The following is a 27623-nucleotide window of genomic DNA, read 5'->3' as shown; positions in this document are numbered from 1 at the left end:
TAGACTGGTGACTGGGAGTGGCCAGTGGGATCATATAACTCTGGTCCTAAAAGATCTCTCTTGGCTCCCAGTACATTTCTGAGCACAATCCAAAGTGTTGGCGCTAACCTTTAAAGCCCTAAACTGCCTTGGCCTTGTATACCCGAAGTAACACCTCCCCCGCCATCATTCAGCCCGGTCACTGAGGTCCAGCTCCAAGGGCCTTCTGGCGGTTCCTTCACTGCGAGAAGTAAAGTTATATGAAACCAGGTAGAGGGCTTTCCCGGTAGTGGCCCCTTCCTTGTGGAATGCCCTCCCATGAGATGTCAAAAGAGATACAACATTCAGAAGACAGCCCTATATAGGGAAGTTTTTAATGTCTGGTGTTTTATATGTGTTGGAAGCTGCCCAGGGTGGCTGGGGCAACCCAGTTAGATGGGCAGGGTACAAATAATAAAATTATTATCACGAATGGATGGGATTCATCAGCCATAAATACAATGGGGAGAGTGGGTGAAGTCTGGAGCAAGTTCTGAGGGCCAGATTAATGGTGGCTGGTGCCCATTGGGACTGGTAGGGCAGAAATTGAGGAGACACACAGTAGGTGGAGCCAGAGCCAGTAATTACCAGAGCCATCTTAATTCCAGTTTTGTCTCCATCCTCCTTGCTGAGTTTTATAAGGGCAATGCTAAGATTAAGGAGGAGGAGGAAGCTGACAAGCAGTGCCGCCTTGCTAATCTGGGTTGGGGGCTGGCTGAGGGCAGACTAATGGGCCAGCCACCACTGCACCAGATGGAAAGGTCTTGGACCACATTTGACCCCTGGACCAGAGGTTCCCCACCTCTGCTCTATAGGCCGCTTTGCCTCCTGTCTCTCACCTTTGTTCTTCACCTTCTCTAGAGAAATGTCGCCAATCTCTCTGAGAAAGAAAATAAACAGGCTGATACAGTGGTACCTCAGGTTAAGAACTTAATTCGTTTCGGAGGTCCGTTCTTAACCTGAAACTGTTCTTAACCTGAGGTACCACTTTAGCTAATGGGGCCTCCTGTTGCCGCTGCGCTGCCGCCACACAATATTTGTTCTCATTCTGAAGCAAAGTTCTTAACCCTGAGGTACTATTTCTGGGTTAGCGGAGTCCGTAACCTGAAGGGTCTGTAACCCGAGGTACCACTGTAATGATGTGGAACATAAAGTCAGTGACTTTACCACAGGCCCTGATCAAATCCTTAGTGAAATTATGAGAGAACTGGAAAGAAAGGGCAAATCCTCAGGATTTCAGGGCTGGGCCTGTTGCACACCAGGCTAAAGTGAATGATTTCAGAAAGCGCCAGAGCTGGCCAAACACATTTTGCTCCCTGAGGCAGAGGAGCTAATGGAGTTCCCGTCATTGAGACAAGGTGAACAGTACCCAAAGCTGGTCAAATTATTTTGGCACCTGAGGCAGAAAACCCGGCAAAACCCTCACCATAATAATAATAATAATAATAATTTATTATTTGTACCCCGCCCATCTGGCTGGGTTTCCCCAGCCAGTAACGAAATACCAGTAACGATCAGCTGAACAGCTAGCAGTTTGCTGCCCTTTCATAACCCCCTTAGTTGCCTCATTGTAAATAAGGTGGTGGTCAGTGAGGCAACTTAAATTGGTTGTGCCCTTTTATGCTCCCCCATGCCAAAGATATAGAAAAAAAGGGTGGAAGCCTGGGGCGCCTCCTTTCTCACCACTTCTGCCCCTCACTGATCTCCCTGAAATCCCAGGGATATTTTTAAGAGTCATAAATGAAAATAAAAAGGTTATTTATTTCTTTAATACAATGTTGTCACACTTAAGAGTAAAGCCACTGAAATCAAAGGCTTAAGTAGCTCCAGTCAGTTTCAATGGGTCTGCTTCAGATCTTTTAGTTGGGAATCACCCACCCAATGTACTCATATTGAAATGATAATAGTTCAAGATGGATGCAGTGAACAGTAGTGGTTGGTGCCCATCGAAACTGGTAGGGCGAAAGGCAGGGAGATAAACAGTAGGTGGAGCCAGAGACAATGGCAGACAGAGCCACTTCTTGGACTGAGGCAGGAAGTAATGAAACAGGAAGGTGGGGCTGGCTGGAGGTGGACTGAGGTTGGTGGGACAGTGCCCTATTTTCCCTCATGGGCAAGCCTCCACTGGTACTGAATCTATGTTTTTAAAATGGCATTTATGTATGTAAGTTTGTCATTTCATAAAATGTATGTATCGCTTGATTGGAGGAAAAAACTCAAAGCGGTTTACAAAAAAAGATAACAAAATTATCACTTAAAAATTTCCCACTGCAATGTTAAACGTGAAGATAAAACCACAATAAAACAGACTAAAAACAGATTACAACTCCGAACAACTGATTAGGCTTATGTAAATAAGAATGTCTTCAGCAGGCACCGAAAGGAATACAGCGAAAGCACCTGTCTGGTATCAATATTATTATTAATTATTTAATTTATATACTGTCCCATACCCAGGGGTCTCAGGGTGGAAGGCAGGGAGTTTCAAAGTGTTGGTGTTGCCAATCTAAACGAGTTCTTAAGGATGCGTTGTGGGTATTATGTGACACTTGAAAAAGTGACAGTTCCGCTGATCAAAGCAGAACATCTGGCACATCTGGGGTAAGGCAATATCGTAGGTAAACAGGTCCCAAGTTGTTAAGGTCTTTGTATGCTAATATAAACATCTTGAACTCTGCCCAATAGCAAATTGGCAACCAGTGCAGTCCCCTGAGCACAGGTGTTACAGTATGTGCTGAAAAGGCCTTACTCCTGTCAGCAATCGTGCTGCAGCATTCTGCAGTAACTGCAGCTTCTAGGTCTGGCACAAAGGAAGCCCCACATAGAGCGCATTGCAGTAATCCAACCTTTAAATAACAAGTGCATGAACTACAGTGGTACCTTGGGTTACATAAGCTTCAGGTTACATACGCTTCAGGTTACAGTCTCCGCTAACCCAGAAATATTACCTCAGGTTAAGAACTTCAGGATGAGAACAGAAATCGTGCTCCGGCGGCGCGGCAGCAGGAGGAGGCCCCATTAGCTAAAGTGGTGCTTCAGGTTAAGAACAGTTTCAGGTTAAGAACGGACCTCTGGAACGAATTAAATACTTAACCTGAAGTACCACTGTACTGTGGTCAAACTCTCTTGGTCCAGGAGTGGCCATAGCTGTTGAACTAGTTGCAGTTGGTAAAAGGCACATCTAGCCATTGAGGCTACCTGAGCCTCCACTGACAGAGCTGGATCTAGATTATTTAGAACAGATTAAAATCAAGTTATGGTATGTACACAGCCAAGGTCTGTGGCCACCACTTTTCACAGGAAGCCTTTAAATTAGAAGATGTGAAAGCATGTTTCCCCCCTAGGTCTTCCAACTTTAACTTCATTATCTTCTATAGCCAGAGGACTTCAGTTGTAGTTAGCCCTAAATCCATTGCTGTTTCTGCAGGAGTTGCTGTGTGAAGAGTCTATTTAATGGGAACCTTCAGCAAGAGAATATCTAATGCCCCAGAGGAAAAGGTAAGAACTTCTCCTCTGTAACTAGGATCTTTGTTAAGATTGGCCCATGGGGCTTGAGACCTGGGTCTTTTGTGCTTCTTCTGAGATCTCCTGTTCCTTCCGATAAACCACTTTAAAAAAAAACACAACAAAACTTTGCTTATACAATGACTGGGCACACTGCAAACCACAGCTAATGACATCCCACCCAGGAAGTTGGTTGGTTGGCATCTGTCTGTCTTGAGAGACAATGGAGGAGTGCCCCTTTGGGGCTGACCTGTTGGAAGATTATGTCTGCTATGGCTGTAGAGACTGATATGGATGAGACATGCTTTGTTGCAGCTAGGTCAGATGAATGCATCTGTTTGTGGTGCTGCAGATGCACATCACATTTATTCTCTTTGTGTGACACCTAGTAGTCATTCCTCCCCTGGTCACGGCAATTGTTTGCAAGATATTCCTGCACAGCAGGGTTGATGTTGCCATGTCACGTTTGCAGACATCTTTGTAGCACAGAGTTGGTCTCCCAACGGGCCTGGTGCCTGAAGCCAACTCCCCATACACCAAGTCCTTGGGGATCCTGCCATCTTCCATTCTGTAGACATGACCAAGCCACCCACATACAACCCTAATTTGCCCAGAGGTAATTTTATGTCACTGACGTTTGCCCCAAGTCTTGAAAGTACCAAGCAACACTCCTGAGTACAGACTATACATTTCAATAATATTTAAAGAACATTGCTTCCCCAAAAGAATACTGGGAATTGCAGTTTACCTCTCAAAAAGCTACAATTCTGAGCACCCTTATCAAACTACTGCTCCCAGGATTCTTTGAGGGTGTGTGCTTTAATGGATGATGTTTACACAGGAACTCTGTGTTGCTAGGTAGCTATGTTAAACACAATAATAAGAAACCATCTCAATTTAGTGACTGAATTAACTCCCTATTCTGAAACAGGTGTCTACTTATGAATCTGCTATACTTTGGCAGATGTTCATTCATCCTAGCTTTTTATTGAACAACTCACTTGGTAAGCATAGGTGACCAAGAATTCCATGCACATGGTAGAGGAAAAATGGAGCATGAGCTGATAGAAGGATGGATTCCTCCTTTGGGAGCCTGCTTGGTCTCCGTGCTAGCTGCAGAGAAAGTAATTTTTTCCTACTAGAAGGCAATTTTTTAAAAGTAAGTTGCTAAAACGTTAATGGTCCGAGTGTTCACTGTGGATGCAGAAGAGGAGACTTTCCCTTCTTTGCAGCCAAGATGGCAGTGCAGACCTCTGGTTCCTTAGCAGGTGCATATATATTTTTTGGAGGCTAGCAGATTTTGTGGGTTTATTTTATAAAGCTGTGCTACCCCCCCCCAAAAAAAATAATCTGATTTCAAGCAATGGGAGAAATGAACTGTCGAACTACTTGCCTTCCATCTACAATAAGGTTTCTGTGGCTCCCTCTGTTCCAGCTTTGAGCTCTACTCACTGTAAATCTACATACATACATGCTGCTTTCAGATCAGGTGAACTTGCATGTTCTGACATTTAAATTAAAATCTTGTGTGGATGACAAGTCAACACATTGAATTTTAAATCTTTTTTTTAATTAAAAAAATATTGTACAAGAGAACATTGTACAGTGTGCCTCAAACATTTCTTTCTTTCTTTATGCCTTGGGTACACACCTTGAGAAAGCTGACAGTCTTTACATATCCTCGTTGGCTTGCAGATCACCTAGCAACAGTTTTCTTTAAAAAAACAAAGTGTAAGCTGATTAAAAAACAAACATAATAATAACAAAAGGAATATCCATCACCTTTCCAGCTTTTTTTTGGGGGGGGGGACACACAAGGCAGGCCAAACCAAAACTAGGATCCTTGCCAGCGAGACATACACCCATCATAAATCTTTCTGCTCGCCTCCCTCACCCACAATGCCTTCTCCTTAAGAGGTTGGAGAAGACCCCCGAGCTTTAGTTGCAAATCGCACCCAAACCCCATTCCTCTCCACTTTCTCCCTTTGGGCCCTGCTGGAGCGCAGTGGCGGAATATGCAACATTTCTCCAGTGGAGCTTTTAATTTTGGGGGGTTTTTGTTTCCGGGAAGCCTTTAATTGCAAAGCCCCAAACGAGGGGACCCCTTAACAGCCTTAAGGAACATTACTATTATTATTTTGTTTTCTTCAGGGACAATATACGCCGCCCTCTTCCCTGCCTCCGATCCTCCCCCCCCCCCCCGCCTATCTGACAGAATAGTTGCACAGGCTTCGCCTATTGGAATTCCTCCTGTGTGTGGACTGTTGCATTCAGTGTGGGCTCCTCCAGCTGCTCTCCAAAGGGAGAGTTGGGGTATAATATGGCAAATAACTGTGGTATAGTGTACATGTGTGGGGGGGGGATGTGGTTTAACTTGGGGAGGAAGAGGATGACCCCCCCCCCCCAAATTTCTACATCTCTCCCCTTCCCTTCCCAGCATCTCCGGGAAGCACAAGCAAAGGGAGGGATAAAAAAACCCGAGGTATCAGCATCAATCCCGTCCTCCAGCCCCACCCCTCCGCCCCTGACTGACGCTCCTTCCTCCAACCACGCCCGCCCAGGTCCTCCCCGCGGCCAATCAGAACGGAGGAGGGCGGAAGACTTCCCACCCACCCCTCCACTTCAAGGCTGGTTGAGCTGTGCAGGTAGGTTGCTGAGGGGGGTCTGCGAGCAGCTTCCGACGGCCGTGCGAGGAAAAACACCGGGGAGCCCCAAATTCAACGGGGGGGGCGCGTGAAGGGGGCGCAGCGGGTGTGGGGGACGCAGGTGAGCAGGCGGGGATGGGAGGAAGTTGGGGGGCAGAGGGGGGTGGGGGCGTGACGTTGCAGATGCATGCTACCGGGTGGAGAAGCAGGAGGAGGAATGTAGCTGAGGGAGGGGAGGGGAGGGGGAGAGAGAGATTAGGGGGGAGGTGGGGGACCCCACTCTCTCCCTCTTTCCCGTCCCGTCCCCCCCTCCCCGCGCGAGTTCTTCTCGCATCCACGCGCGGGCATGCACACTCCGCCCCGTCCACAGAGCGCAGGGCCAAGTGGCTGGTGGGAGCCCCGCGCCTGCAACTTTGAGCGGGCAGGAAGAGAAAATGGGGAGCGAGAGGCGGAGTGCGCAGCCCTCTAGCCCTTGCAACTACTCCGAGGCAGGCCATGGCGGGGGGGGGGAGGAGAGGATGTGGTTTTTTTTGGGGGGGGGAGTTGGGGGAGAGGAGGAATGGTGGGCATGGTTATAATGGTGCGACTTCTCTCTCCCCCCCCTCCCACCTCAACGCCGCCACTCACTCCGGACCCCACAGAAGTGCATTTGGCCCGTGGGATAAGGCGCAGTGTAAGCAACTTTCGGAGTGCGTTGCGAGGAGTAGCTGAAGGATCCCGATCAGCCTCTGTGTGCCCGCCCGTCCATTCTGCCCCACGTAACAGCGGGGTGTATATACGGTGTATATATATACCTATGTAGGCAACTGGCTACTCAAAGCAGGCCAGACTGAGGGACCTCCCTGTTATCTGCTGGGCCCCTGTCGGGATCTGAGCAGTTTCAGGAGGCGGTTTCCTTGTGGCCTGGGCCAGGATGGGTCTGAATCAGGGTCTGCCCCAGAGTCTTGCCCTGCTGGCCTTCAGTCCTGGAAAAATGCAAGATTTTTTATTATTATTATTATTATTTATTTTCACCGGTTTTCCTTTGCCACTGAGCAAGGGCAGCCTTCCTCTGACAGGTCTGGGTCTGGGGGCTTTGGGGCCAGAGAGTGCAGCGTCTTGGTGGGGTTGGACCCTGATGCCTCTCCTTTTGGAACTTAACTTAACAATGCTGGAGCTGGTGCCGATTGTCAGGGAGCTTGGAAATCACTTCGAAAGAAAATGAATGAAAGAAAGAAAGAATCTAGGTGTCCTTAATGAATTTTAATGAGTATACTGTAGTTGTCATTTGGCAATAAGAGCTACTTGAAAGTTGTGGACCTAGGTGGAGTGGGGGTGGGGGAGCATTCCTAGGATATTGTGGAAGTAGGAGAAGCATCACAAAAAAGTATTATAATTTTTTTTAAAAAATCTTAAAAGCAAGGGGAACATGGCATAGGGAAATGGCAGTTGCTCAGTGGTAGAACATATGCTTTGCATGCAGAAGGTCTCGGGTTCAATCACTGGCATCTCCAGGTAGGGTTGGGAAAGACTGCTGTCTTTCCTTGGAGAGCCACTGCCAGTCAATGTAGTAGTCAATACTGAGGTAGATGGACCGCAAGTCTGATCTCAGCCTATGGACCCCTCATCACAGGGTAACCTCCAATGTTCTTAAACTTTACCATTCCCTCAAATTTGCAGTGATGGATTTTTGTGTTTGTGCAGACAGAAGCATTGGGTTTTGGGGGGAAGGTGGAGCTTAAATATTAAAGATAGTTGTGGTACTTCAGTCTAATAAATTCCAGTGAAATTCAGAATTCCACCATAAAACAAAGTTGGACTAAGAAACTAAAGGAATTAATTTATCCCCCCTCCCCACCACCCAAAGGACACACACACATTTTTGGAGGAAGGGTCAGGGGAATACCGCCTCCTTGCCCCCTTCTATTGCAACAGATTGTGCCTTGCAGAAAGAAACATTGTAGCACCCAAGGAGAAGTCAGTTGCTCTGAATTTTTAAGGTGATTAATCCCTTGAGGGTTTTTAATTGGGTGCTGACATGTTTTGGATTCCTCATTGTTTCTCCGGAAACAATATGAGAACACACAGGCACACTTCCTTTGAGCGCAAAAGCATTCACAGAAACCGGAGTGAAGAAGAACTTGTAAGATTGGTAGTTTCTGAGTAGTCAGAAGAACTTGCAAAAGTAGGGTTTTGTTTCAGAATTTTTTTAAACCTCTCTGAAATGTTACATGTACTTTAGAGCTGTATCTGCTCTGGTGTATAGAAACTGGACATCTGACTTTTGGGTGGGTGGTGAAATTCTCTCCTATCACACCTGCAAATACCTGTAATATGGAATACTGTACTAGCAATGTGGACTGATACTGGTCTTTTATAGCTAATCTGTTGCAACTTCCCTGGTGAACTGTCTTCCTTATAAAAGGAAACAAAAGTTTTGTAGGCATGTTTACTTACTACAAATAAATCTTAAAGTTGCCAATCCAAGATTTTGTAATATTCTATAATCTTAGTAAGCCACTGGATTTTCTTTATCATTTAAATATGCCCTGGACGTTGGGAAATGTTTAATGATATAGGCATTTAGCTGAATAGCAAAGGTTTATTTTCCATTGTGGATTTTATTGTTTTTAGTTGCCTTGGGCACTTTTTATTGCAAGGTGGGCTATGAATTTTAACAAATTCAGTGGAGTACAAAGCACAGTCTTCCCAAGTATGAGATTTTCCCAAACAAGAGCTGCAACCCTTTATTGTCAGAAGGGTAGATGATCTTCGACGTTCACTTTTGAAATTAAATTTTATGGAATATAAAAGGTTGCTGATTTGATTTGTATATTGGAACAAAAATGTTTTACAAAAACAAAAAACAACCGGGAGCAAATCCAAGACATATCAGAAGTGTGGAAGTGTCGGATTTTAAAAACATGGATATTGCTTTCAGCTGAGCAGTGTCAATTTCAGTTGTGCATTGTTCCTACCATTTAAAGTAAAATAGTAGTTTGTTTGGAAAGGCTAGTTTTGGATACAATCTGGAAATAAAACTAGTTATAAATTTTGCTTTATGGAGGAAGCTTCTGCTGTGTCTATGTGGCAATAGGTCCTTCAAAAATCCATACCTATGTATTGTTAGCTATATCAGTTGGGATTCTTCTTTATTTGGAATTAAAACTTCACTTTAATAAATCTGTTATTGGTAGTGTGAATGGTCTGGGAGGAGCAGCAGCAAGATAGGGCAACAATAAGCTGTTGTGAGTTTCATGGGACTTGGTTGACAAATGCTTGGCAGTGTCCTGAATGCCACAACTTAGAGTGGGGTGTGGACTCTTCTTATTTTAAGTATATGTTAACTCTTCTTTTAATTCAACATGGCATTTTAAATACCATATTCCAAACCCACCTCCTTCCAAGCTAGCACACTCACTCTGTGTGTAAACGTTTTTCTGTGCACACATCTGGCACCCGAGTTGTATTTTGGGTGGGGATTGTGTATAACAATGGGTAATGCATAAGTAACTGCTGTGCGTTACTCCAATAAGATCAGTATATGGGCTAGGCACTATAGAAGTGAAGGTTGCAGCTGCTGCTGTATATTTCTACAACAGCGTTTTTGTCTTTTTCTTAATTAATGAAACATTTATTTTCATTTTCAGAAAGGGCATTATATGCTTAATATAATTCTCCTTGTTACACCAGCATCCCACCAGTGTTTATGAGATCACTTGTATAATTTCCCACTCATTTGTAGTGAGTAAAATTTTCCCCATAAAGAGCAGACCATTGGCAAAAGGCAATTGCATCCTAGTTCCCTGCTTGTTCACTTGATGCAAAAGACAGAGATGAGGATAGCTGTGTGTGTAGCTATTATATAACTGTGTGCTGTAGTTTGGGGTTGCAAACAGAGGATGGAGTATGGTTTCACACAGCTTTAAGATAGGTTCCACACACACGCGCACACACATTTTCAGTTTAACAGTACACCATAAACATTTTATCTCACAGTAATTTTTTCAGACTTCCCAACCCAATCCTCAGCGACATCCTAATAAATTCTTGGCTTGCTGCATTAGCTTCCAGATAGGTTCCTGCAGGGCAGTGGAACTTGTAGCCTCTAGTTGTTGTTGGACTTCATCTCCCATCAGCCATCAACCAGTATGACCAATGGGCGGGGAATTATGGGAGTTGTAGTAGTCCAACAACATCTGGAGAGCCACAGGTTTCCCACCCAAAGGTTGCTGGAAAGCACAACTGCTGGTTGGTTGGCTAGCAAGCAAGTGGAGGAGGGGAAGGACAATTGCTTCCTGAATTATTGTTTGCAAAACTAGGGAAAATATTCTGGGGGGGAAACCATCGGAATTTTAGCAGTATAGTGTGATTCCATTTCTTCCCATCTTCTCCAATTTTGCCCTCCTTTCCCCTCCTGCTCTCTCATATGCTAGATACAGTCATGTATACTTTATGTGTCCCATTTATTTCTACTGTTATATTCATTTTGTTGCAGGTGCCAGTTTCCTTCTTTCTCAAAATAAGAGAGATCTTACAGCACTAAAGAAACTCCTTGATTACGGGATTCCACATCACTCTTGGACACTATGGATTCTGCCACAGTGTGCTATAAGGTAAGATTTTATGTTTGTCAATAGTGGGGGGGGGGGAGTTCAGAAGAGGTTATTTTGAATCTGGGTGCAGCCCCCAAAGCTGTTTGGATTCAGTTGTCAAAGTGAGATGCATTTGCAGTGCTATCTCCTGCTAGAGGAGAGTGATTGTCTGTAAGTCTTTTCCAGTCAACACTACAACTATTTAACAGGAAAATATAATACGATTCATTCTTTACTGATGTTGGTTAATGCCCGGGAAATATTTTCTAATTCAGTTTAGGTGGTTAGATCACTTTTCTTTCACCCCACATGTTGCAAAAGTCAGTGTTGAAAAATGTTGTTTTTTTCAGAAGCACACCACCAGCTGAAAGATTATTCACCTGATCATTCCTATTGTCTCTGTTCTGAAACCTTTCCATGTCATGCATAAGTTGCAGAAAGACCATTATTATTATTATTATTATTATTATTATTATTATTATTATTATTACTATATTGCCTTTCTCTGTAGGCTGCCCACCCCTTGCATTAGGGCAGTCCTAGTGCCTTCCAGGTGTTTTTGGACTCGAATTTTCATCAGCCCCAAGCAGCATTGCTAGTGGCCAGGGATGATGGAAATTTTAATCCCAACAACATCTGGTGGCCTCCACATATTCCTCAGCCCTGCATCAGGGAACCAGTTGCATGGTGGAAGCCTGAAGTTTCAATCTCTTAACAAATTATACATTGTTTTTGTCCATTTGGAGAGTCCATTCTTATATAAAGCAGCTTGTTATTTGTGTTTTTTGATTGAATTGCATATTGTATGGAGGCAGTGTTAGAGAATTCTGATTTTCTGTATTCCTAGCTTAAGACATGGTACCTTCCTCTGAGTTGTGTGCACTACAACATTGTGTTCACACAAAATGCTTTTCTCGCCTTGCACTCAATGGGACCATGCGATAATGGCTACTTTTGATCTTGTAATCGTTTTGCTGCCATTCACACACACACATAGCAAAGAGAAACCTGTGTTTTACAGAACTGACATTTTGGATGCAAACTTGTAACTTGAAATCACAAACTCTGGTATATCCCCTGCCCTCTATTTTAAATAAATATTACCAAGCCAGGCAAAATGTTCATATGCTGTAGAAGACAAGAACTGGAATGTTCTCTTTGTGCAGAAATGTGAAACGAGCGAAATGCAAAAAGCAGAGATAGTAGACAATGAAAACGCAAATAAGAAAATGCATTGGGTGGAATAAAATTAATTTCAAATGGATTTAGCCCTGGTCCACAAACAAACAAACAAACAAATTTATTTCATGAATTTCATAAAATGGCACCAGTAAGTACTCAGAGAGTGGTACGTGGTCTTTGTTGGAGTTGTGCTGAGTGAGGTGGCTGCTGAAAGGCAGCTGATTTTTGGCATCATGAAATTGTTGGTATTTGTTAACTAATTTTCACTGTCAGGAAGTGTGTGGAGGTTGCTTTTGAGACTTTTCTAACAAAATAACTTGGCTGCCCTTTTGAGTACTGTGCACCTTGTCTTGGGAATGGGATTGCCACCTGCTTTTTCACACTGTGGGCTGGCCCTGGTTTGAGCCAGTGTTTATTTCTGTCTCTCTTGAGAGGGGTCTTTCCCCTTTAAACAAATAACCTGGTGGTCTTAAAAGTTCTTGGGCAGTACGCCTTTGGGAGAAACAAGATAATTTGACTTCTGACATGAATATGTAGCACAACACACTTCCACATGCGGCCACTTTGCTAAGTTAGCACTGGGCCATTCGTAAGCAGAGCAGTTGAGAGAGACGGTACCTGGAGTGTATGCTGCGCTTTCCAAAATGTCTTTCTCCACTAGTGTTTTGTTCTGTTCTATTTTTTTTGTTTTTTCACTACAGCAAAAGACTGGGAATACACTAAATGAACTTAAAGTTGACGAATTCTCTTACTGAGCATTGTCGATATGCATACCCAAAGTGCATTGCCTCCTACCTGTTTGCTACCATAGTTCCGATTATAGAATAAAGAGAGTGTGCAGTTGTGGATAAAGAATGTCTAATGCACATAGGGGTAGCCAATGTGATGCTCTCTAGTGGTTGTTGGAGTCCAACTCCCATCAGCCCTGGTCAGCATGTTCAATGGTCAGGGATGATGAGAATTACATCTGGAAGGGACTGTTGGCTACCCTTAGGTTTGGCGTTCAGGAGTTGCTGAAAGCTGTCTCTTTCCCCCACCCTCCATTGACGCTGCAGTATTCTGTGCATCCAGACTAGGTTGACAGATAGTTAATCTGCCAGTAGCAATCTACTTCTCCACACAGATTACACTTGCTAGAGTGAAGTGCTGGATGTGCTAAAATGTTGGCACAGAGGGGACTAATCCACCATTATGTTGACAAAGTAGAAGCTTCTACGGAGAGTTACGTAGTCTACTCTGGTTTCTTCATGAAGACTGTCATAGACCTAAATAGTTCCTGACAGATGCCTGTCTAGTGTTTAATTGAAAAACTCCAAAAAAAGAAACCCCATAGCCTCACTTTCCAGGTTGTTTGATTACTGAGCAACTTGTTAGTTAAAGCATGCTAATAAAGGTGTTTTCTGGCTGTGGATGTTACGGTTAGCAGGTTTCCTTCTAGTATTTAACCTGAAATCAGCCGCCTGTAGTTTTTTTGGTTTTTTACAACATTGCCTGTTGTGGATGTACAGTTTCATCCAAACTTCCTGTGGTGGTGTTTGTTCACCTGTGACAAATGCTTTCTATCTGAACTGCATGTTTCGTCTTTTACACATTTGGAAATGACATCTTTCACGTAACAGAAATGTCTCTTTTGCACCTATTAATCGGCACGCAATGAAATTCCACGGCTCTTCTGAGACAGCTTGAATGTGTGTGTATAAAATCACTGGTCTGGCTCCCTGCCTTAAAACCATCCCAGCTTTGTAGTGTGGTGCCCACTATACCCTGCACCCTATCTGTGCAGAGAAATCTTGCCCCAAAAGACAAAATGAAATCACAAACAGTTCTTTTATAGTTCAGTTCAAAGGATATATCCACCCTTCCTTCCATCCTTTCCAAACTGTGCTGTTTCTGCTTTGCTTATTATGGAATGTTTTCTCTGTAAAAATAGAAAAATAGAATTGAATCAAATAATAAATTAAAATAAAATAATAAAAATTATTATTATTATTATTTTATACCCCACCCATCTGGCTTGGCTTCCCCAGCCACTCTGGGCAGCTTACAGCATATCTAAAAACACTTTATAACTAACTCTGCTGTCTTCCCCTGCCCCCAAATCCCAGTGTTCCATAGGAAAAATAAATCATTTTCTAGGGATGCTTCATAGGTTGGCATCTGGAGCTGCCTTGGGGCTTTCTCTTCTGAGGAGGGGCATGTGTGCACACCATCACTATAACAAATGTCCATAATTATGTTTTACATAGAAAGGTCCTGATAGCAGAGGTTACGTTGACAAGACTTTTACTTCCTCCCTTGCTGAGAGTCCTGAGAAGTCTATTCATTGTTGAGATGAAATTGGAAAATGGGAGTATGTTGTCTCCCATAAGTGCATAGCCCAGAAGAAGAAGCAGAAGACTAAGGGTTCCTGCTGGCTGTCATTATTTTGCAGGAGGGATTCAATCCGTACTGAAACTTCAGGTTTGTGCAGTTAAAGTGGATAATAGCTCTCTGTTGCTCTAGCACAGGGGTCGGCAAGATTTACCTCGCCTGGGCTGGTTCACTCCAGCGGAGATCCCACCATACGCCAGATTGCGCGCGCACCCGCGATTTCTGGCATCTGCTTGTGCGCAGATGTGATTTCCGGCGTCAGCGCAGACGCAATTTCTGGTGCTGCGGAAGCGAGTCCCGTGCCACACTGCACTGGTTTAGCACAGTGTGTGGGGCCTTGCCGAGCAGATGGCTCAGTTCGGGGGCGACTCGTGGGCCGGTTAAATGACCCCCATGGGCTGCTTGGGACCCCTACCCTAGCATAACAGATCTACTTTAACAAAAACAACAGCTAACCTTTTGCCGTTTCGAAGGTGACAGGGAAATGCAATGAAAAGTTCAGGGTGAACAAATGATTAATGCGAAGGGATGTAAAGATCCACAGGCAAATGAGGATGGATGCAGAATAAATGCTCATTTTCATATAACAGTCCAGGAAACAAATCAGAACAATTGCTCAATAAAGACAGGACATAGTCTGTGCAAGCAAATAAAGATGAATGCTAAATAACCAGTTCATCTGGAAGAAACTTGGGAGATGGGTTGAGCAGGGATGCACACAGCTTCAAAACCTAAAATCGCAAAGGATGGTACTGAAGTTGCCTCTGTGTAAGTGAGAGAGAGAATGGATTGTAGTGTGTTAATCATACTCAGAGTAGACCCATTGAAATTAATGGAGACTACTAACTTGGGGTCATTAATTTCAAGGTGCCTACTCTGGTTGCATCCAGTTAAGTTATACTCAGTGCTTCTGTTGAACAAAACTAGCACAGAGAAAATGAAGCAGAGACCCCATAATTCAGTGCACACAATTTTAAGCTCTATATACTGTATTTATTTTACTTACTTAGAAATTCGGATCCTGGTTCTCAGGTACTAGAGCCCGTCCTGAGAGGGGAGTATAATTGTAGCTAAATTTTAAACATGTATTATTGAGAACTACTAATACTCAAGAATATGTTTCTTTAATATATATTAACTGTATATGAGATTTTTTATATATAAAACAATCTTCAGTTAATGACCTTTTTCTTTGTCTTGTTATACTCATGAGAGTATATTCAGTGGGCAGCGCTTAAAATGTTCACTGACTACAGTTGTATTAAAAATACAGCTCCGTTAAATTTAAGCCAGACGACATTTTAGGATCCCCTACTGCGTACATGCATATGAAAGTAGTTGTCGTGTTTGCCCTGGCGGCGGCGATAGAGCCTGTGCAAAACTGCTGGAGTCGCATGATCTAAATAGTGAACTACATTTCCCAGCAGGCCTTGCGGTGACTGACAGCATTGTTTCCCTTCCTCACCTTCACTTGCAGAGCGGCTAACTTGCATTAGGGAAAAGGATTGGGAGGTGCTCAAGGGGTAGCTATGCCGCCTTGTGGCTGTCTGAAGCACTGCAATCTGTGATGTTGAGCAGAGCAGGAACATGCTGTCGCTGCTATCAGCTCAGCATATGATATGCACTCAAATTGGTTTAGGGTGATCGCCTCTTTATTATTGGGCCTACATAAGGTGTTGCAAGGAAGGACTCTTTGCAGACAGAAGGCGATAGGTGTTGCTGTAGTGAATATAGATGATCTTCCACCTATTGTGTATATTTTTAAAATACACTTTTTATTATTTAGTTGTCATACTTATTGCCACATATGCCAGCAGGCTTCCCCCCAACACAGGAATACAAAAACATCAGCATTAACTGTTTAACTGTTTCTCAACATCTGGTGCACTCCACATTTATAGTAATGTGTCTGGTTCACATAATCTTTACTCCCCGCTTCTCCTGAATTGTAGTTTTCTTAAGCAGTTTGCTGGAGGTAAAGCTGCATTGTGTAGCCCTGTTCTGCATGTATAGAGGCTGTGTCGGTGTAGCCTTTTATCACGCCTCCCTTAACTTCCTTTCCTCTAAAATGGCCTCTTCAACTGTCAGCCTGGGATACAGGGACTCCCAGATACCAGTTAGACCACAGTGGGGAGAGGCAGTGGCGTAGCTAGCCGCTCGGGTGCCCGGGGCAGCGTGCGTGCCCTGCAGTTGGGGGCAGAGTGAGCTGCCCATGGGGGCGGGGCAAGCTACCCATGGAGGTGGGGCAAGTCAAGGCAGGACGCGCTGCGTGGAGTCTCTCCGCAGCCTCCCCTTCAGCTGTAGGGTGGATGAGGTGGTGAGCAGACACAAGCCCCACGATGCTCAAAAAAGCAGCACAGAGCTTCAGGCAGTCCGCCCGCCACCTCCCCCTCAGGAGAGACAAGTGGCTCAGGCACGCTGCAGCCCCTGTGGTGTGACGTCCAGTGCCCCCCGCCTCACCTAGCTGCGCCTCTGGATTAGGCAGATTCATGGAGGAGAGGACTGTCAAAGGCTACTAGCCATAACCTAGCAAAGTTGCAGGCAGCAATGCTTCTGGTTTCTGGAAATCGCTCGAGGGGAGAGTGTTCCTGCAGTGGCGTAGGAAGGGGTGTGTGATGGGTGCAGGAGTTATTTTTTCAAAAACATATTTTTGCCATTTTGTCACCCCTCCTCAGTGATGGCACCCGGGGTGGACCACACCCCCCTTTCTATGCCACTGGGGAGAGGTGGACAGAGATGGGAGAGACCCCCTAATTCCGCCTGCCTCTAGCTCTGCAAAATTGATCACAAACAGTGCGTAAATATGTACACTTATATTTTCTTTAAATGTCTACGTTTCACACGGTGGACAATACTTTCAATACTTCGTATTACAGTTCAGAGTGAAGGCAATAGAGTTTTCAAGTTGCAACTTGGAGATTCCCACCCTGTCCTAACATCAATGGGGCGGGAAATGGACAATAGATTTGGGTGGAGAACCTCGCCAGGATTTGGGATCCTGATAATAATAATAATAATAATAATACGCCGCCCGTCTGACTGGGTTTTCCCAGCCACTCTGGGCAGCTTCCAACACATATAAAAACATAATAAAACATCAAACATTAAAAACTTCCCAATACTGGGCTGCTTGGAGACCTTCTGCATGCAAAGCACGTGCTCTGTCCCTGAGCTACGGCCCTCACCCCCCCCCAGTCACTTCCTTTTCCACACACTCCTCCCTTGCACATTGCTTATTAGAAAACTCTGTGTGTTTGTTGCCCTTTATAGAATAGGAAGCCTGTTTCAAAACACCTTATATATCTACACTCGGCTCATAGGCTGTCCTTTATCTAAACAGGACATTTGCTTTTTGCTCAGAACCCTCCCTATCTAACAGAATCTTGGTTTCTTCACAAAGCTGCCCTTGTTCAAACAGAATAGTATTAAACAAAAAAATGTGGAAGAAACAGAGGGCACAAGCTGCAGTGTTTTCACAACCTATACTGTTTAAAGTCAGAATCAGGACTGTGCACTACAAAGAGATCTATAAAATCTATCAAGTTTCTAGCCCTGTGTATTATGGAGCTATGCTGCTGGAAGCTCCAGAACAGGCTAGGAATACAGTGCTAGCTCATTGCCCCCCCCCAAAAAAAACCACAGTTCTGCACATTTTAGAATTGTAATTGCAGGAACCTCATGTAAGTTATTGAGGTTGAATGGTAATTAAGCCTCAATAAAGAGGCCTGCTTTGGCAGCACAATCCTATGCATGTTTACTCGGAACCAGTTAAATTGTGTTTCTTGGGAAGGTTTTAAAAAGTTTAATTATGTCTGATGGGCGGGGTATAAATAAAAATTGTTGTTGTTGAATAGGATGTCCCTATTTTCACCAGAGAAATGTTAGAGCTATAGTATTTATTGCTGCCATATTATCCTGATGTATAAACAGCAGTAGCAATAAAACTGGTTTCAACCAGCAGCATAGCAAGCAATCTTAATAATAAATGAGAATAATTTTATTATATGTACCCCACCATGTTACTGAGCTGCTCCAGCCACTGTGGGTAGCTGGTGGGCAGTTTCTAGCATATACAAAAACATAATGAAACATTAAAAACTTCCCTAAAAAGGGCTGCCTTCAGTGAAGGCAGCAAGTGAAAAACTAAAAGATCTAAAAGAGCTGTGAAAATGAGCAAGCTCATTCTTCATCTGGCACTGAGAAGGTGCCATGAGTGAGTGCCAGGAAGGTCTTGGAGGAAGCTGGTCTAGAATAGGGGTGCCAGAAAAGATTCTGCTCCCCAGTTACCACCTGTCTCACATCTGAAGCGCCTCAAAGGCAGGTCCTTACATTTAAGCATGTCCAGGCTGTTAACATAAGGGAAGAAAGACAAAGGCGAGTGCTATCATGAATCATGCTTGAAAATAGATCATTTGCCGGTCAGTGAAATACACAGCACCTAACGGGTCCCAGTCAGTATCCCCTCTGCTGTAATTTGGAAGAACTGCAGTTTTGGTATGGTCTTCAAAGGTAGCCCCCATGTAGAATGCACTGTGGTAGTCTAAGCTAGGGATAGCTGGCTACAGATACCCAGATGTAGAATAAATACCTCTCGTGTTGCTCATGCATGCTCTAGTAAACTCTTTGGGGTGCCAGGAGGAATATCTTAGCCCTTTCTCCTTCTGCATAAATGAAAGAGAGTTGCTGAGGTGTAAATGGAGAGTTGCAAAACCTACATTTAGGCCTGCATTTGCTAAAGAGTCATTGGGTTAAGTTTTTCAACCTCAGTTCTTCAAGTGTAAATAGTAAATAGTAGCAGATGAGGGGGAAAGGACTCTTTTGCTCCCTCCCTTCCTAAAGGTAAAATTGCTTGGGAAGTGACAGAAACTACTCTTGATGCAATGAAAGATGCTTGTGGCCCCCACCCTCCAGTCTTGTGAATGGCTTGACAGGTGTTGAGATCATTGGGTGGTGGGTGGAAACTTTGAAAGGTGTGCTAGCAAAGATGTAGGAAGCTATGATCTCAGTGGGTGTCACAATAATTCACAAAAACAATTCACTGCGCAAAAAGGAAAAAAGACAGCTGTCACAGAGAATTAGGGATACAACAGGTTAAATGGTAGATCCTTCATAGAGCTTTGCTTTTACCCAGAATTTGCCTGCCTGCCTTCCAAATGGGCAGAGGTGTATGTTGCAGCCACAGGTTTACCTGTTTTACCCCAAGCAGCGTCATCCCATTGCATCAGTTTTGCAAGCATGTTTCTATAAATATGCAACCAAGTGTTGTGTTCCAGGTCTTCAGTTTGGAGTTAGCCAGCTGTGCTCCCTGGAGTTCATGCTGCATTTTCTGCCAAAGAGCAGAAAGGACTTTTGACTTAACCTAACTGTAACCCAAACCACCTGCCTGTTACTCTGATATGACCTACCTGCCTGTTTGAACAGCTAGTGCAAGTACCAAAGGTTCGAGCCAACATCTTTTTCCTGCTTCTTTACTGCTAGTAATTCTGTTTGGGGGTCATTAGCTTTTCAGTTAATTTAAACTTGTGTGTTCTGAGCAGAGGGGATTCTCTTTAACCAAGGGGGGGGGGAGCCAGTCTTGGTCCATCAGTTCAGTCCATGAGGCCATTTCCCCCAAACAACACCTGACATGTGGGAGGGTGCACCTCTGGTGTGCGCAGCCAAAACAGCAGGATTTAGCCCTGCTCGGATCCCTCCCACGATCAGGGTAGTAAGAACTCATAATCATAGAATTGTAGAGTTGGAAGGGACCATAAAGGTCATCTGGTCCAAACTCCTGCAATGCTGGAATCTTTTGCCCAACATGAGGCTCAAACTCATAACCCTGAGGTTAAGAGTCTCATGCTCTACCGACTGAGCTATCCCAGTGACAATCAAAAGTCCCTAGGAATAGTGCTGCAGGGTGTAAACCCATTTGGTGTTGGACAGTTTTTCCCAATTTTTATTTTTTTTTACCGTGGGCCACTTGAGAACTGCTTAGGGTCTTGGAGCTAAATGGCACCTTAAACCTTGGTTATGGGCTTAACAACAGAATGTTTAGGTCACATTTTTTATAACAAGAATACAAAGCTGAAAATGAATGAACTGCAGCTAAAATATTATGTTCATTTTTCACATGGTCTGGTCCTTCCCCTGCCTACCGCCCTAATGGTCTTAAGGGTCTCTTCTTCAGAAAGTAGCTGGAAGTGGGGAGGCAGAAAAAGGCCTTCCTTTCCTTCCACTCTGCAGTTTTGATCTGAAATCTTAGGCGCAGTACTGAGCCCAGAGCTCAGAAACTGCTTGGGCTAATGAAATTCCCTGTCGCAAAATGCGCCTAGAACAATGGGAGTTTCAAACACTGTGGCAGGTCACCCACTGATTTTTCTGCCAGTTTTAACAGTTGTATCGTGGTGTGCTAGATACTGTGTGGTTTTTCATTGCATTTCCATTGCTGCTTTCATTTACAGTTTGGGAACCCCCGGCATAGGGTATGTGCTGTGAGATAGGAAATCCTGCCTTGACTTCCTTGGTGACCTCACCAGGGACCCCTTTGGATGCAATCTTAGTAGCATAGGAGCAGCTGCAATGATTGGGAGCCTTCACATTGGAAGCTGAGGGTGCAGGTGATGGCCATTCCAGCCAGTCCCTTGGGAGTGGGAAGTAGTCATGCTGGGGACCCCTCCCACATGTCCTGGAGCTTCTGTGCTAGCGTAGCACATGAATGACAGAAACTGCAGTGACTTCCATGCTGCTTGGGTGATGTCAGAAGGAGCCATAAGTTTCCTTAAAGGAAGCTGCTTCCTCTAGGCTTGTCATGTCTCCTAAGCTTCAGGTCCTGAGATGGACAAGGTGAAGTGTGGGAACTCAGGGGATGGCACCTGGCAGATCTGAGGGTAAATCTTGGTGAGGGGAAGACTCTACAAACAAATAAAATAATATTATTTTAGAGAAGTTAAAAAATGTATTTTTCCTGCAAATAGTTCCCATCCAATGAACAAGGGGTTATTAGGGTTGTCAGGGGAGGAGAGTTAAATGCAATGATAGGAGAAGGAAATTATTCAAATATTGGGGTGTGTGAAATTTTCATAATCACACATTTAAACTGATGTTTGCTCTCATCCCGAAGGTGAGCAATAGGATTATTTCCTAGACTAACATCTCATTAGACTCTTTGCCTATGGCAAAGTTTGCACAGCATGCTAGACCATAGTTAATAGTTTACCATGGGCACAGTGAATACTCTTGCTCTGCTCTTCCTCTAGCATGAGTGGGAGGAACAAACCATAACTTTTGGCTTAGTCCAAAGCAGTGGTCATGGTTAGTTTTGCTGCAAACAAAACCTTGATGTGAAGGCAAGATTTGGCTTGGAGCAAAGCAGCAGCCACTTGCATATTCACAGTAATCCATTAGAGGACAGTAGATCAATTATCTTTATATCTGAAAGTAATGCAATAATTTTATATGGCTTGTCTTGATTGTGGATATTGCTAGCTTGCAGTGTTTTCTGTTGAGCAGCTTCAATCTAGCAGCTTTGCAAGTCTCTAACAAAGTTCATATTGGACCCAACTCCCTTTTAAGTGCTTTGGGCATACCAGAGCCTCACTAATGTTGCATTAGAAAACCCAGTGTTGCACTTGCATTGTGATGCTATTTTTGCAGGCAGACATATTTAGCGCAAATGCTTTATAATTATCAACGCCAAGTAATTTTAACTCGCAGAGAACTGGGCTGAAAGAAGCTTCAGTGTTGCTTCTATTTCTGCGGATCTGGCTTTAAAAGTACAGTGTTTCAGAGTGCAGCGTAAAACCGATCAGAGTGAAAGCAAACACCATGGTGGTAGGATAACCTGCAGGAAGGTAAATTATCTATTACAATGGTAGCCTATTGTGAAAGTGTTTGAGCAGTTAGAATGTTAGGCACAGTTTTGGAGGCCTTGATTCAAATTCTTATTAAGGGAGGGCAGTTCTGAATATGCGCTGTTCTCCTGAAGTTGCCTTTTGGGTGCTGCACATACAAAGGTACAGTTGAGCTCCATGCATTTAGGGGTTTATAAGGGTCAAAATTTAAGACATTTTCTGGGCCAATCCAATACATTTTGTTGCCTGAGGCAGAGCCACAAACAGTGCCCTCTTTCCCACACAAGTCGAGGGTCGTATAGTACCTAAGACTGCTGCTTTGGTACCTGAGGTAGAAAAATCCCACAAGTGCCTCTCCTCCCAACTGAGCAGTAAATATGCTTGTGTATTTATATGATATAAAAATATTTAACCACAATTCGCCTGCCTCTCCTGAAAGTTCAGAACCGGCTGCTGTTGCCTCACTCTGCCAAACAGCAGGACTGGCTTTCAACCTCGCCAACCCCTGAGATATTCAAAATGCTGTTTTCGTGCCCTTCTAACTCCTCAGCTTGTTCCGAGCGTGCCGCTGCCTGCCCTCTCCGTGGGTCGCGCGCCGCCCTCCCATTCATCTGCTCGCTCGCTTGCTTGTGTGCGGGGAGGACGGGGGAGGCGCGCGCGCGCCTTTTTAACTCGCGTCTGCTCGCTTGTTCGCGCGCGCAAAAAAAGAGACCTTTTTTTTTTTTAGCTGCAGAGGCTGCGCGCTCGCCCGCAGTGCGCTCGGGAAACCGGCGGTGGCGCTCGCGCCTCCCTTTCTCTGGCTCTTTCTTTTTTTCTCTCTCTCTTCCCTCCCCCCCTCCCTCCTCTTTTCGCTTTCCCTCCTCCTCCCCCCGCTTCGCGCTGCCTTGCCTGCCCGGTGCATTCTCCGATTAAAGGGAGGAGGAGGAGGGCAGAGAAGGAGCCCGGCCGCCATTTTTTTCCCCGAACAGAATTTAGCAGCAGAAAAACAGCGGCGGCAGCGCCACCTCCGCGCCCGCTGCGGCTGCCCTGCTGTCGCGCCCGGGCGGAGGGTAGGGCGCGAAGGCACAGGATAAAAGGGGGCGAAGACGGGGAGAAGGCAGCGCCGCAGAGATTATTGCACCCTGTGCCCCACTTTGAAGAAGAGCGAGCGAGCGAGAGACCCTCCTTTGCAGTAGGAGGAGGCGGAGGCACCGCAACAGCAGTCGCCGCCGCCACTGGGGGGAGGAAAGAGGAGCACCTTCTTTCTCCCCCGCCGCCGCCTCTTCTTCTTCTTCCTCCTCCTCCTCCTTTTCCTCCGGGGTGTGGGGTGTGGGGGTGGTTGCAAAAGAGGAGACAACCTTCTCCCCCCCCTCCCCAAATCCCTTCCTTCCCCAACCCTTTTCCTGCCCGCCCGCCCTCCTTGCCTGCAGGAGAGCAGGGAGCAGGCGGGCAGGGAAAGGGGAGCCGGGGCTGGGAGGAAGGGGGGAAAAGGGGGAGCGGGCGAGAGAGAAAGAAAAGCAGCGGCGACGAAGACGACTACGGCGGTGGGAGAAGCAGAGGCGGCGGCGGCGGCAGTGAAGAGAACTCGGCTTCACTCGCCTTGTTTGCAAACTGCGCCCTTTTTATTTTTTTATTTTTTTTTGCACCGGGCCGGATCCGCCCGGACTCTGCTCTCGGCTCCATCACGTGGTAGGTGCCGCCGCCTGCTTGCTTTGCTTTCGCCCGCCTTGCTCCATTGCTGGCTTGGCTTGGCTTTCCCCGTTGCCCTTGCTCGGCCCTTCTCTCCCTGCCTTTGTTAGCGCGGCTGACTGGCTGCGCCCTCGGAAGCGCCCTCGGCGGCCAGAAAACAACTTATTTTTACCCCCCTTTCTCCCCCCCCCGACACCTTTGCCCTATGTTTCCTATACCGTTGCTTTTAATTTCTGGTCCTAAGATGTACCCTCTATTTAATTATGTTTATTCCTCTCCTCCCGCCCCCCCTCCTTTAAGCATAACAGCGATGATAATAAACTTCCCTGTCCGCTTTCCTTCTTCTCCAGCCCCCGGTGCCAGGCGCAGCCAGGCTCCCAAGTCTCCATGACGAATATTATTATTTTTTGCCCTGCTACTTTCTCGTCGCCGTCGTTGGTGGTTGTTGCGTGTTACGGGTTCGCAACAGTCCGAGGCGTTTGCGGTGTCCTGCACCTAAAATGCAGCTCCCCTTCTCTTGCCCCCCCCCCGCGGTGCTTTAAAAAGCCATGCAGTTTGGTGTAATCGCGCTTTATCAGGTGGCAAAAGAACGTTCAATCCTTAAAATCGATCATAGTTGAGTGTGGGAAAAGGGGTGGTGGTAGATTACGAGCACTCTAGCCGGTCTCTTTACGGTTGGGGGGTGGAGGTGGGGGGGAGAAGCGAGAAAAAGGAGGTGGGTTGACTTTGTTTGGGAATAGAGACGACCACTCCCGCAGTGCTCACTTTACAATAGAGTAAAGCACTTTGCACAGTCAAGGCGCTGTCTTAATGCCCACCATAATCGCGTCTCTCTCGCCCCCCCCCCCCCGCTTAAGTGGCTTTAAACAAAAAACCTAGCCCGACTCTTTTGAGACTGGTGTTTGTATGTGCGTGTGCGCGCTTAGGCGAAGTATTGCGGCTCCATTGCATGAGCGAGGGGGAGGGGGAAGAAGAAGAGAGGCTGGTTTCTGATGGCGCCACTTTAAATTGAAGGCTTCCCCCTCCTTTAGCAAAGAAAAGAGAGCTTCCCAACTGGAGTTTCTTTCTCTTTGTGTTTAGTGTGTCTCTCCTCCTCTACCCCCCTCCCCCTATTCATAAAACATGCACGCCTTCCAGTTTGCTACTTCTCACCAGCATTCGAACGCCGGCGCGCCCGAAGTTCCATCACAGCCTTCTAAACCCATCCCCAGTTTCCATTCTCAAACATCTTGCGCGTGTGCGCCTGTGTGTGTGTGTGTGTGTGTGTGTATGCGCGCGCCTGTGTTGGAGATCTCGCCGTCACGTGGCTGGTTGGCAGTCATTTTTTTGTGTGCGCGTTGTGGTGACTGCTTGCTGTTGTATGGGTAGCTTTGTTACTACGGTCAACAACAATGAATTTGTTTTCCCCTCCCCCTATTCTTTCTCTCTCTCTTTTTGGTCGGTTCGTTTCTAAACCGACTTTCCTGTTAGTGGTGGTGGGGACACTCTAGCTAAACAAACTCTTGTATACGTTTTGAAGAAACCAGGCACAAATTGCATAACACTTCTTTTGCATAATCTTTAACCCGTGGGATTTGCCTCTTTATTTTAATAGGGCCTGTAGATGAGGTGTAGAGTTGGGTCACGTGTAGTAAGTAGTATGATAGTTATGCCAGTAAACGTGGCTTCTGTCACCTTTTCACGATTCAGTGTACTTACTCTGAAACTTACTTGTAACAGCTTAGTGTATGTGAACATACCTCCCCCTTCCCCCATTTGTTTGAACTGCACAGTGGCTGTTTCATTTACAAACTTGGTTTTGTCCTAGTAAGCCATTTGGCATTTGATGTTGCTTGTCTGCCTTTTATCACTAATGATTTAGAATTGGCGGGAATGTTTCCACCCCCCTTAAACTGTAAACAATTTCAGTTCACTAAACTTTTTTGCTTAAAGATGTCAAATTAAAGAATGCTTTGTAAATAATGGTGCTGTTGGTTGACTAGTCTGCTGCAGAATCATCTTAAATGAGATATGTCAATTAAAAACAAGGTTACCCTTTTTGGGGGGGAGGGGAAGGGGTTATCTGTACTGTAACTGTACTTTGATGATAAACTTGTTCAGTGCTACAGAATTTTATTTTTTATCACATGAAATTAATTTAAATAACATTTCCCATTTTTATGGCTATGTTGTGAATGTTAAATTGACAACAATTTGGGCCTCTTTCTCTCAAGCTGTTGCATCATGTCATGTGATGCTTGCTCTGTGTCTATGATACGTAATTCTAAAAATAAGGCTTAGGTAAAAAGCTCTCCCTTAAAAGTTAAAACATGTTGTGAAAGTGAAGGAGAGTACTTCTGGTTGTGACAGGCTCACAAAAATTCTAGAAGTCAATCCTTGTGGCTTACTGATCTACATAGAATTTTCTCTCTGTGTGTGGGGTAAGGTAAATAAATGACTTTTAAAAATAACTACTCTTTGTTGGAAAAATACTGTAACACCCCTGTATCAACAAATTAGACATTAAGGCTGTGATCCTAAAGGCAGTTACTAGGGAGTAAGTCCCACTTGCCAGAATGCAACTTCTGGGTAAATATGTGTAGACTTGTGCTGCACAGCAATTGGAGTTAGTGGCTGTCGTCAAAAAGGAACTTGTGAGTGGTTGCTGTAGTCAGACATTTAATAAAATGGTGTTTAGGTGTCATTGGAAACTGTTTAACTTAAACTTCTGCTAGAATCTAGTGTAGCAGGAGAAATTCTGCCAACCAAGTAAGCTTGATACAGTAAACACCTCTGGGTTCTTATCTACAATATGGGGGAATATATAGTGAAAATTTGGTAATGAAGGCACGGAAAAGTGAAATAAGTGTGACAGCTTGGGCTGGATTATATGTGTATATTATGGTGTGTGATATATGGTTTAAAATGTCTCTATTTACATTTCATAATGTCACAATAGGACAGTGGCATTACATAAATTAAGAGCGTGAAATCTGAGGAAGTGTGAAGTTTTTTGTTTCAATTAGAAGTTGACCTCAGCCCATAGGAGTCTTGGAAGGCAATGTGCCGGCAGATAAACAGGATTGAGTGCTTGTTCTCTGGGTGCAAAGGGATCCTTATTTATTAAAACTGTACTTATGAATGCATGTATTCATGTGTTTCATGGATAGTGTCATTTCCCTCCTGAACAAGCAATGTTTTACATACACAGGGAGTCTGCTGAGAGTCTGTTTCTATAGGCAAATTGAATTATTTGGATTTATAAAATTCTGTTACTGCTTTCATTGACTTGTAATAAATTATTTTGGAGAAACTATACTTCTGTTAGGTATCTCCACTATAGTCCGCATAAGTCCCCTGGAACTTAAAACTTACCTGGGAATAAGTTCCATTGAACTTTTATCGGAACTTAATTCTTTATACAGAATTGCACTCTTGTATCATAAGCTTTCATAGGTGAGGGCCTACTTTGCCAAATACATAAAGTGGGATTTGGTCACAAAAGCTGAAGCAGCAATAAATTCGTGTTGGAAGTGCCAGAGGGTTCATTTTTGCCTTAGCAGATGGCTTCCCAACTAGAATTAGTTAACAATGTGATGCCTGTTTAAGAGTTAAGGCTTGGGTGCCCAATATATAATAAAAAGGTCGTTTAAAAAGAAATATATGGTGAATTCTAATGGTGAATAGATGTTAAATTCTGTCAACTTAATAGTACATGCAGGTTACTGCTCACAACTTGTTTTTAATCTCATTTGAAAGGCCCTTGCAATCAACCAATTAATCAGTCATTTGAAAGACCCTTGTAATCAACCAATTAATGACAACTGTCAAGAGAAACATGCGTGTATTAA

At 44.7% G+C, this 27623-nt stretch overlaps 1 protein-coding gene across 7 annotated transcripts in view; it reads left to right on the top strand.

The window, feature by feature from the left end:
• Positions 1–6151: 6151 nt before the first annotated feature.
• Positions 6152–27623, top strand: part of KANSL1 (KAT8 regulatory NSL complex subunit 1) — a 154795-nt gene continuing 133323 nt past the window's right edge. For 3 of the 7 annotated variants that reach the window (XM_082195676.1, XM_082195674.1, XM_082195670.1), the window contains exon 1: positions 23032–23793. The gene's annotated coding sequence lies outside the window, so the exon portion shown is untranslated. Of the gene's footprint in view, positions 6168–6838; positions 6948–7655; positions 7781–10644; positions 10763–23030; positions 23794–27623 lie in introns of those variants that run through there. The other 4 variants (XM_082195672.1, XM_082195671.1, XM_082195673.1 and 1 more) reach the window with 4 other exon arrangements.

This window comes from Podarcis vaucheri (assembly GCF_965113315.1).
Source record: "Podarcis vaucheri genome assembly, chromosome: 13".
Taxonomy (NCBI): Eukaryota; Metazoa; Chordata; class Lepidosauria; order Squamata; family Lacertidae; genus Podarcis; species Podarcis vaucheri.
The sequence above is the reverse complement of the archived record's forward strand: the minus strand, read 5'-3'. Positions and strand labels throughout refer to the sequence as shown.